The sequence below is a fragment of the Panthera tigris genome, chromosome A1 (assembly GCF_018350195.1).
Source record: "Panthera tigris isolate Pti1 chromosome A1, P.tigris_Pti1_mat1.1, whole genome shotgun sequence".
Lineage (NCBI taxonomy): Eukaryota > Metazoa > Chordata > Mammalia > Carnivora > Felidae > Panthera > Panthera tigris.
The window spans coordinates 202,422,017-202,434,248 of NC_056660.1; positions in this window are offsets into that span (position 1 = coordinate 202,422,017).

Genomic DNA, 12,232 nt, shown 5'->3' on the forward strand with positions numbered 1-12,232 from the left:
TAACTACATATATATCATTAATCAACCTAATCATTTAACCTCTTATTTTAGTAGAATTCCTCTAATTGAATTTACAATATATCATTATTTGAGATAATGAGTAATGAAATTAGAATAGATTTATAAAACAAATCCCAAATACTTTATATTTCTGATTTTCACAAGTTTGGATAATTTCCGCATTGATTCTCTACCACAGAGGTGAATATTCCAACTTAGTCTCACAGGCATGTATTCTAGGGTGCTACTTAAAACCCACCAAACCCTTTCATGTTTTCTTCTTATCCAGATGTTTTTAAATATATAAAAAACTAGTGATTCTAACATTTTTAAATACGTAAGTCCTAATTTTCATTTGCAAATAGCAAAGATTTCTTTAGAATTGAGGCATATTTAGGGGCACCTGGGGGGTCAGTCGGTTGAGCATAGGAGTTGATCTCACAGTTTGTAGGTTCGAGCCCCACGCTGGGCTCTGTGCTGATATCTCAGAGCCTGGAGCGGGCTTCAGATTCTGTGTCTCCTTCTCTCTCTGCTCCTCCCGCACTCATGCTCTGTCTCTCTCTGTTTCTCAAAAATAAATAAATGTAAAAAAAATTTTTTTTAAAGAAGTGAGGAATATCTAAAGTCATGGCCTTTTTCTGGTAAAATATGAATAAAACATTATCTAAAATTATATTGGGGATTGTAAACTTTCTCTTTTTTTCTGTGAATAACTGGAACACTAACATGACCTTAAAAATAATTTTGGTTTTTCTGACGTCCAGCATAGCTCAGAAAGCAGAAGCATGAGATCAAAGATTCAATAGGAAAATGAAGACAGAAGGGCACGCTGCATAGAAGACCGGGGTGTGAGTAGGTTTGTGGCAGGTGAGGGTAAGAAGCCAGGTCTCAGGCCAACTGCACCAGCGAAAGAGACCCAGGTTTAGGACATGAAGCAAGGATGAAAGCCAGTGCAGTTCTCCGCTTGTCCTTTGCCACAACCTGAATGCCAGAAGGCCACAGGAGAGCGGAACAGAACAGCCAGTGTATCAGCTGCGGAGCTCACAGCCGGATATCCAAACCTCACTCTACTGATTACCGACTGGCTCTACGATTGGGAGAAGGTTACTCGGCCGCTCAAGCCCCTTTATTCTTATCTGTGTAAACGAGATAATAACAGGACTGAACTTTTTAGTAAAATGTGAAGAATAAATCATCTAACCGATTAAAGTGGACACATGGTAAATAGCATGTAAATTCTCAGTACATGCTAGAGCAGTGTTATTATTTTTTAATCACATAATCTAGTAAGGTGGCATCAAAGTGAGAAGAAGGGATAGTAAGTCTATTCTATGCAGGTGGAGAAAAATAACCCCTCCTGGATTCATTAGCGCTGCCTTAACAAAGTGCAACAAACTGGGTGGCTTAAGCAACAGGAACTCATATTGTCTCATAATTCTGGAGACCGGAAGTCTCAGATCAACGTGTCAGCAGGGTTAGTTCCCTCCGAGAACTATGGCAGAATCTCTCCATGCCTCTTCCAAGCTCCTGGTGGTTTGCTGGCAACCTTTGTGGTTTTCTTGTAGTCCCTTCACCCTGATCGCGCTTCTGTGCTCTCATGCATTCTCCCCGTGTGCAGGCCTGCGTTCAAATTTCCCCTTTTTGTAAAGACACCAGTAATGCTAGATGAGGGGCCCACCTTACTCCACTATGGCCTCATCCTAACTAATTACACCTGCAAAGACTCTCTTTCCAAGCAAAGTCACGTTCTGAGCTACCGAAGGATGGAACTTCAATGTTGGGGAAATACAATTCAACCCATAACACCTCCCTCTGGAACACTCCTCATAGGTGGTCGCACCTGCTCATATAGTCCTTATTATATTCTATTTGCACAGCTTCTTTTCATTGTCTAATGGCCAGGGTTCCCTCCTCCTGGGATCACAGGTTAGACCATTACATTAAGAATATATGAATATGGAATGAAACTGTTTGCTTAAACATGTAAATGGAATAATGAAAGGTATTGAGACTCCAGGCCAAGTGTAGGCAATAGAGAGGATCTACATTACCCATAATCATTTGCTCTTAACCTCTTTAAATGTTTACTGAAAGCTAAGGACTTCTTTCCTCAGAATACAAGTGCACATGAAAACATGCATCATTTTGTATACAATCCCTGAAAATTACTGGATCACCTCTTAAAGTCGTGTTTGACCCTCTAGGGGTTTGCTAAACCCAGATTAAGACTCTTTGGACTATATCCGGGTCTCTCAATCTTGCCACAGTTGAAATTTTGGACCAGGTAAATCTTTGTTGTGAGACGCTGTCCTGTGCATGGTAGGATGTTTAACAGCATCCCCGGCCTCTAGCCACTAAATGCTAGGAGCATCCCTCTAGTTGTGACAATCAATAATATCTCCAGACATTACCAGGTATCCCCTAGGGGGCAAAATCACTCCATTTGAGAACCATTCGTCTACTTAGAGGGTTGGTCCTTGCCCTCAAATCAGTTTACACAAACATTTGGTAAAAGCTGCTCTACACTGCCAAGAACCGTGTTAAAGAAATAAGTAAATAAGAGACCCAGTTACCACTAGACTGAGGGTGTCCAGAAAATATGCATTTGTGTGTGTGTTTGTTTGTCCATTGTATTATCTTCATAGAATAATGGGCGCTTGGCACTCTGTGAGTGTCCAGGAAGTGTTTATGAGCTTCTAGTTGTTTGACCTGTGGCCATTCACAGTTAGGGGGTGAGACCAAAAATTAAGCATCTAATTATAAATGTTACCCAAATATTCTTCCTTTAGTGTTGTGGGGGTGCTGGAAGTAACCTGAATATTTATGTGTGTAATAATACTGTGTGACTTGGATGGAAAGGAACTATGAGTGCATAGACAACTGTTCAGTCTGCTCAAGGCTGGGAACCTGTTTGTGGGCCTAGAATATACGCTGGCAGAGAAGGGTGTGTGAGGGGGTATATGTTAAATGTCCCTCTTTATTTTTTTTTTAACGTTTTTATTTATTTTTGAGACAGAGAGAGACAGAGCATGAACGGGGGAGGGACAGAGAGAGAGGGAGACACAGAATCGGAAGCAGGCTCCAGGCTCTGAGCCATCAGCCCAGAGCCCGATGCGGGGCTCGAACTCACGGACCATGAGATCGTGACCTGAGCTGAAGTCGGACGCCCAACTGACTGAGCCACCCAGGCGCCCCAAATGTCCCTCTTTAAAACAAATTTTAAATGGTATTTTTCTACCAATAAAAGAGCATAAGTTATTATATTTAAATTTCAAACCTAAATTAAAACAGGACTATAGAAATATTTCCATACGATGCTTAAAAAATCCAATGTGCCTTAAAATAAGTATCACATCAGTAGAATATTATAACATTTTAATTTCCAGGAAGTTAATTACTATCATTGTAGTAACTGCCCAGGTTTGTCTAGGTTTGGAAGCTAGTGGTGCATTTAACATTCTGCAATGATCTGTCATTAAATCATTTGAGTTGACAGGGAGAGTTGTTGTTCTAGATCATCACTAATACAACTTTCTATAATAATGGAAAGGTTTTATATCTGCACTGTCCCATGCAGTAGCTATGAAGCACTTGAAATACAGCTAGTGCAACTGGGTGACTAAATTTTATTTCATTTTAAATAATTGAAATTTATTTTTTATTTTTTTAAGTGTTTATTTTTGAGAGAGAGCACACACAAGCGGGGGAAGGGCAAAGAGAGGGGGACAGAGGATCCGAAGTGGGCTCCACACTGACAGCAGTGAGCTGGATGTGGGGCTTGAACTCAGGAACCTTAAGATCATGACCTGAGCCGAAGTCAGACACTCAACCAACTGAGCCATCCAGATGCCCCAGTGAATTGAAATTTAAATGGCCACATATGTCTAGGAGATAGCTCTAAATGGCTGGGAATCTGTGCTCAAGGAGCAATTTCATTTTATCTGATCTCATGTAATGTAAAAGAATGGAATGACTTATGTGAGGAGAAAAGGATAACCAGAACACAAATATGCCAGGAAAAGAAAGAATGGAGAAAAACAAAGAAAATAATTTCACACACACAAAAAAACAGATCAAAAAGAAAAAGCCCATGGCTTTCAGAGCCCTTCTTGATAAAAGTTATCATTCTTATAATTTGGATAAGGCCATGGACTTCCTCACTTTCTTTGTGATTCTTGGGCTGCTTAAGGCTCTAACCACTGCCCTGCTAACAACTTAGTGCCTGGCCTCCTCTCAAGAAATACTGTCCAGGGGCGGTTAGGTGGCTCAGTCAGTTATGCGTCTGACTCTTGATGTTGGCTCAGGTTGTGATCTTCCACTCATGAGATTGAGACTCACATCAAACACTGCACAGAATGTGGAGCCTGCTTGAAATTCTCTCCCTTTCTCTCTGCCCTTCCCCCACTCACATGCGCCCTCTCTCACTCTCTCTCTCAAAAATAAATAAATGTTACCAAAAAAAGTACTATCCCAAGTCACACATAGTACCCCTAGAAAGAAAATGTTAGTAATTGTTGGGATCCCCAAGTGAGACTTGCATTAGTTGGAGGTACAACATGGCAGTGCCCCCTGGCTGGCTGGTAGGCTTTGGGTTGAAAAATCAAGCCTAGTTTTTATTCTTAAAGGGGCTGTCTGAGGGTAGCAGGTCCAAAATGTCCTGTTTGTCCAAACCACCAGCCAGGGGCCATTCATCTGAACCCCAAAATGACTGAGCAACAGACATAGGTCTGGAGGTGGCAGGGGCTTTGTATGGGAAATGTAAGAGCTAGAGCCATTCCCAACTTGCTCTGATAGACCACTCAGGAAGGTCAAGGGGAATGGTGGTCAAATTACGGTCAAAGTTATTTGGCAAGAGATGAAAGACACATCATTCTTACTGTCCCTCCCCCATACCTCCTGGGGTGTCAGTTATTCCTTCCGTAGGCCTGGGGGATGTTGTTCTCCATCCACCACTACAAAATCAGAGTGTTCCATTCTAGCTCATTTTTCCCTACTTCTCTTCTTCTTGCACTCAGAAGTGTTTGTCCAGAGGGTCTGGTGCAAGAGGAACAAGAGCACTTTTGTAAACTGACAGGGATTCAGTACGTCTTCCATTGAGGCTCAGGTAGAGGGACCTAATGAGAACTGTATTCGATCAAGTGGCCATTGCCCTTACGATCTAGGACCACAACAATACAGCAGGAGAATACAGCTGCTGAACTAGATGGAAGTTGGAAATCTCTTCGCCCTCTTTTGGGTGAGCTGCCATCTGAATAATGTTCCAACTAACCTTGTGACTAGGGTTGCTAATAGGGGAAATAAGACACATCAGAACTAGCAATAGTCAGGGTGCAATTCCAGTTTTTCAGAGTAGGTCTATATAACCCTCCATTCCTTTAGTCCTAATCATTATGCAGAAAGCAGCAGAAAGGAGATGACTCTTCTCAGAGGCCAGATTCTGGAGGCAACGAACTCCAACCTTCCAGAGCCCAGATCTTGCAGCTGTGGAATGGGGCAGCAATCACTGGGCTGGGCAGGGCCCAGGGCTCTGGGGACCCAGGGGCTGGCAACTGATCCAGGATAGTCCACACAATGGGAATTAGCATCGCCTGTGAGCCCAACTTTGGGCCACTGGCATGTACTCTATTGGTTCATCAGAATTCAATTCTAGGGGTGCCTGGGTGGCTCAGAATTGGTGTCCAATTCTTGATTTTGGATCAGGTCTTGATCTCACAGTTCATGAGACAGAGCCCTGTGTGGGGCTGTCAGCACAGAGCCTGCTTGGGATTCTCTCTCTCCCTTTGTCTCTGCCCCTCCCCTGCTCATACTCTGTCTCTGTCTCTCTCTCTCTCAAAATAAATAAACTTTAGAATTAATTCTAAAACAAAAACCTGAAGACAAAATTTTTAAGCATTTTGTGACAGTGACCACAGAGCATTTAAACTTCAATCAGTAGACCTGTTTGCAGTGGACACTGACCCTGTCTGTTACTGCCCCTTCACTTATAACCTGCTCTACAATGTGAAACTCCCTCCTGTCAGTTCCTTTAAGACCCTCCCTTGACCTGGATTACTTTGGTTTGCTTTATTTTTTTTTTATTTATTTAAAAAATTTTTTAACATTTGCGTATTTTTGACAGACAGGGGGAGTGTGAATGGAGGAGGGGCAGAGAGAGAGGGAGACACAGAATCTGGAGCAGGCTCCAGGCTCTGAGCTGGAGCCCCTAATGTGGGGCTTGAATTTACAACCCGGAGATCAAGAGTCACATGCTCTACCTACTGAGCCAGCCAGGTGCCCCTCTTCAGTGTCCTTTAAGGTTGAGCCTTAGGTGTTAACCTCTTCCACAATGCTTCTGCTATCTCTGGAGGTGATTGGCAGGGACTGCTCTGTGTTTCTGTAGCACCACTCATTTCCTCTATCAGAGCACCAGTCACTGTGATGTGATTGCCCATCCACTGGTCTGCTTTTCTTCCGAGACTATAAACCTCTGTAACAAGAGGTGGATAAGTATTTGCTGAATGAGTAGATCTTTTTAGGTAAATTGCTAACTAAGAGTTTATAGTACAGTTTTCAACATTTAATCAAACCCTTATTTTGTTTGATACAACAAGCATTACATTCTATAGAAAAATAACTAGTGAATATCAATAGCTTTGTCAGGTTTTGTCGATTTAATCTTAAAACCCAAGTGGCATGATCATTTCAAGGAAAAATAACATTTGGGGTTTTTTTAATTTATTTAAATTCAAGTCAGTTAACATACAGTGTGGTATTGGTTTCAGGAGCAGAACCCAGTGATTCATCACTTACATATAACACCCAGTGCTCATCCCAACAAGTGCCCTCCTTAATGCCCATCACCCATTTAGCCCATCCCCCCAACTTCCCTTCTAGCAACCCTCAGTTTGTTCTCTTTATTTAAAAGTCTCTTATGATTTGCCTTCCTCTCTGTTTTATCTTACTTTTCCTTCCCTTCCCATGTTCATTTGTTTTCTTTCTTACATTCCACATATACGTGAAATCTTATGATATTTGTCTTTGAATGATTTATTTCACTTAGCATAATATTGAACATGCCCATAATCTGGGTGGTATGCTTTTGGAATCCTTAGCCAACCAGGAAAGTTTTTCTGTTGTCATCACAAAATGATTATTTGCCTGAGGATATAACCCTGATTATAGATTTTGCTTCAAAACTTCATAGATTTTTGTTTCATTGGCATCTGGCTTTTAATGTTGCAAAGAAGCCTGGGTCTTAACCTGAATGTTACTTGTTTGTACACAATCTTCCTGCTTGCTTACTGAAGGTTTAACCTCTTCTAGAAATGAAAAAAGTTCCAAATGTCTTTTTACTTGTGGGTCAATATTCACTTTCTCTTTTCTGAAAGAAACAAGTCCTTTCAGTTTTCACACTTAAAAAATATTTTTTAAGGGGCAGTTTTTTATACATACTAATGAGCACATTGAGCATTCTCTTCCAATTTTTATTGTTCTTTATAATTCTGTTTGCTGTACTATGACTTTCATTTCCATTGTTTTGATCTTATTCTTCCTTTCCTCTGTATTCAGACTCAATGTGCTTATTATCAAGCTCATTCTGCTTATTATAGTTCTTATATTTTCTAATGTGAATTTTTTCTATAATTTGCTTTTAGTCTAGATACAATCTTTATCTTAGGCATTTACTTTTTGTACTTTTGGTTATTATTTAATCTCAATCATTTCCCTTTTTATGACTTTCAACTTCATAGAGTTTACACTGTGTAGCACAGTTCCTAGAATATAATCATGACTTAATTCCTCAATAAATAGTGCTTGTTAGTATAAGCAGATCTCAGTAACTGGCATCAGGAAAGATCCTAGAGTGGCCATTAGACAAATACTATTCACTCTTTGAAAAAGTCAGGCCCCAAGGGCCAGAAATGAACTTGCTGGAGGTCACAAACATAGTAGTAAAGAAATACATTCAATACAAGCCTTATTGAACTAAGAGTCAAACATATTTCAGTGTCATATAACAAACATAGGATCCATGTTAAGAATGGAAATGAAGTATGTGACTTGACTCCTTGAACTTACTAGTTCATCATCTCATTTAGAGATGTCTGAAATAGAACAGTACAACTTCACAGCGAGCAATTTCACAAGAAACATGTCCAGGTTTTGGTGTTGAAGCTCACTTCTGAAATATCTGGACCTCTTAAATTTGTTGATTGTTTTCTTAATAAAGATTTGGGCAATCCAATAACTCTGAGTAATATCCTTAAGCATTAAACATTGCACTGTGGAAACAAGACCCACCATTCTCCCATTAGATGGGGCTGTATCTTTTTCTTTCCATTCTTATGAGATCCAAAAAGAAGTGGAGAATCAGTGAAGCAAAGATTGTGGGTTAAATGCACTAGTTTCCTTTACATTCCTCTCTTTCAACCATGAACTTAACACTGGAGAACCCCATTATATTGGGTTGATTGATGTAAAACTTCAAAACAAATAAATGCAAACAACCTCCCATGCCTACCACTTCCCTCTAATTAATGTGCTGGAACTCACATTGTTGTTCCACAGCTACACCATGGGTCAGTTCAAGCATTTGGACTCACCTTACCCAGAGCCCAAAACAGAGCAATTATTCCATCGAGCACACGAGACTACATACTGGCAGGAATAACTTTCATAACTTTACATCGTAATTATCAGAAGGAAAATTTTATTTTCATGGCTGGGAATCAAACTGATTTACGTGATAACTGAAATGGACTAAATATTCTGAAGAAAAGTAAATGAAATATAAACATTTCCCAGAAAGCAAAAAAGAGTCTTTTTCTACTCAGATGTTAATTAACCATGAAAGCCTTGAATACTAAATAATGGACATTTTCTACATTATAAGAGACTCTTTCCTAGAAAATTATGGTATTGCACATTTTTCCTCCAATGCAATTGACAGTGATTTGGACTCTCAAGCAACCCCTTTCTGGCTTTCAGGTTTGCCTCCTAACAAGTCACATTGGATACCAAATAAGGCAAAATGATACACAAGAGGTAAGACAAAGTGATCTCTGCTAGTGATATCTACAGACATCAAATATGAGTAGGATCCTCAGGGCTAAAACAAAGACATATGGTCTGATATTTTGCTGGAAAATTCTGAAATGCTAAAATTAGAAGATTAAAGGTGTCACTAAGCTCACCAAAACTTTTCTATTACTTCTCTTACAAGGCATTTCTTTGTTCCAGGGAAGACCCTTTCGAGGAAAATACTCTATTTACATACTGAGAAAGAGTAAATGCTTCTAAACTCTGAAGCTTTTATTAAGCTCCGTGCCACCTCAATACCAAATTTTGCACCACATGACCCTTCTTCATGGACTGTGAAGACCAGCCATTCCCTCCCTAGTGTCATCACACAGGGGCAGGAGACAAAATCAAAGATGGGATCTTCTCCCGGTGGTTTCAGCATTATAGGCATATATGTATGTGTATAAAATATTTTTTGCATTGTGACATATGCCATACATACAGAGTAATGCATAAAGCTTATGTGTATATTTCAAAGAATAAATTTAAGTTAGACACAGACTGTAATCACTACCCATATTAAGATATAGAACATTTCTAGCCCCTAGCCTCACTGTGTACCCTTCTCTGATCACCATCTTTTACCCTGAATTAACCATTATTCTCATCTTCCTGTTGTTTTTTAAAAAATTTTTCCCACCTATAAGTCGATTTTTTTATATAGTTTAGTTTTCATTGCTTATGAACTTTTAAAAAATAAAACCGCACTATATATTTTCCCATTTTTCTCTGTTAACATTCTACGAGCTAAATATTTACCTGTAGATCTCCATTCTGGGATATAATGAAGTAGCTGGTGTTGGACTTGCTCTCACATGATAAGCAACTAAAACCTACACAAACTATATGACACAAGTGGTTCTAGACATTTTACATCAGACAATATTGGACTATGATCTCTAACAGAAAGGGTGCAAACCAAGTGAGCCCTACAAATCCTTCAGAGTCCTGCCTGTAGGTGCTTTCTGGACTGTGAGAAATCGTGGAGACCCCGAGCAGGGCAAGCTAGTCCCTCTGAAGAAGACCAGAAAGGAGTGTGCTACGCAGAGATAGAGTTCCAAAAATCTGCATAGCTTCTTTGAGTGACTAATTGAATACCAAGCTGTGCTCCTGTAGGGTGAAACTCCATGAGGCCAGGCGAAAGCTAACTGCCAGAAAAAGAGTTAAGTGCTGGGAGCTGTAGGCTGAACACTTTCTACAACTAACATTGGCTAGGAGATGCTTGCGCTCTGACTAGCCAAAGAGAAACAAACTTGTTAAACACATAGGGTACATAATAGTATCCCTAGCAGGGTCTAGCTTTAACAGTAAAGCTAAACCATCTTAAAGTAAAGGCTATTCAAGACATCCCTGCCCTGACAAAGTTTACAAGCAAGCTTCAAAAGGCTCAGGCTTATCTACAACTCACTTAATTGCCTGTCAGAACAAACTTTAACACTCTTTAAAGGAAAACTATAAAATCCAGAGACTCAACAATGTAGCAGTCATAATGTTAGGATCTCATAAAGTATGACTACACATGTGTAAAAGTAGGAAAATGTTTCCTACAAACAGTGGAACTATCCATCAATCAAAACAAATTCAGAAATATTAGAGATAATAGAATTAGCAGACAGGGACTTTCAAACAGCTATTTTACATATGTCTGAGTATTTGAAGGAAAGTGTGAACATAATAAAGAGGTAAGTGGAAGATATTTATTTTAAAAAACGCAATGAATTTCTAGAGGTGAAAAATAGATAGGAGAAACAGACATATCTAAGTTTCAGTTGAATATCTAAACACTTCTCTCCCAGGAAGCAAGAAAGTAAGGAGACATAAAAAGTAGTTAGAAAATTGAACAACAAATTACCCTAATTGATATTTGTAGAACACTACGCACACTAATGTTGAAAAACATACTCTTTCAAGAGCATATGGAATATTCGTCAGTATAAACTAATAGAACATAAAACAAGCATTAATTTAAAAGTTGAAATAATGCAGACTATGTTCTCTGACTATAATGAATCTATTCAGAAATCAATTTTAAAAATTAAGAAACTGGGGTGCCTGGGTGGCTCAACTTCGGCTCAGGTCATGATCTCACGGTTCATGGGTTCAAGCCCCATGTCAGACTCTGCTGACAGCTCAGAGCCTGAAGCCTGCTTCAGATTCTGTGTCTCCCTCTCATTCTCTGCCCCTCTCCCATTTGTGCTCTGTCTCTCTGTCTCTCTCTCTCTCTCTGTCTCAAAAATAAATAAACATCAAAACATTTTTAAATGCTTGTATTAGAAAAAGAAAATAAAAAATTAATAATCTAAGCTTCAAACTTAAACGTTGAAGAGAAAGTTGAATCCAAAGTAGAAAGAAGGAAATATCAGAGTAGAAATGAAAGAGATTAAAAAATAAACAAACAAAAAAGAAAATCAATGAAACTATAAGCTGATAGTTTGAAAAATCAATAAGAATTTTAAATCTCTAGCTAGAAAAATAAAGAAAAAAGGAGAGAGAAACCCAAACTGCCAATATCAGGAATAAAAGAAAGATTATCACCACAGATCTTAGACATATTTAAAAGAAAATAAAGGAATATAATAAACAAATTTATGCCAATAAATTCAAGTTGACATGGACAAAGTTCTTGAGAGACATTAATTTCCAAATGGACACAAGAATACAATACATTTTCAAAAATCTGAATAGCTTAAGATTAAAAGAATAAAATTTACAGGGTGCCTGGTGGCTCAGTCAGTTGAACTCTGACACTCAATTTTGGTTTAGGTCATGATCTCATGGTCGTGGGATCGAGCCCCATGCTCAGCATGAAATCTGTTTAAGATTCTCTCTCTCCCTCTCCCTCTGCGCCTCCCCTCCTTGCATACTCTCCCCCCTCCAAAAAAAGAATAAATTTACAAGTAAAAATCTCCTCCCCTTAAAGAAAATTACAGACTCTGATGACTTATAGGAAATTTTTTCAGACATTTAATATAAAAAATACCAATTTTACACAAATCCTTTCAAAATATAAAAAGAGGCTAAAATGTTTCCAAATTCTTTTTGTGAACTGAGCATTGCACTGAAATCAAATCTGGCAAAGACATAACAAGGAAATAAAATTACAAAGATTCTTCAGGAACATAATAATGAAGGCTCCTAACAAAATATTAGTGAAATATTTTGTATATAAAAA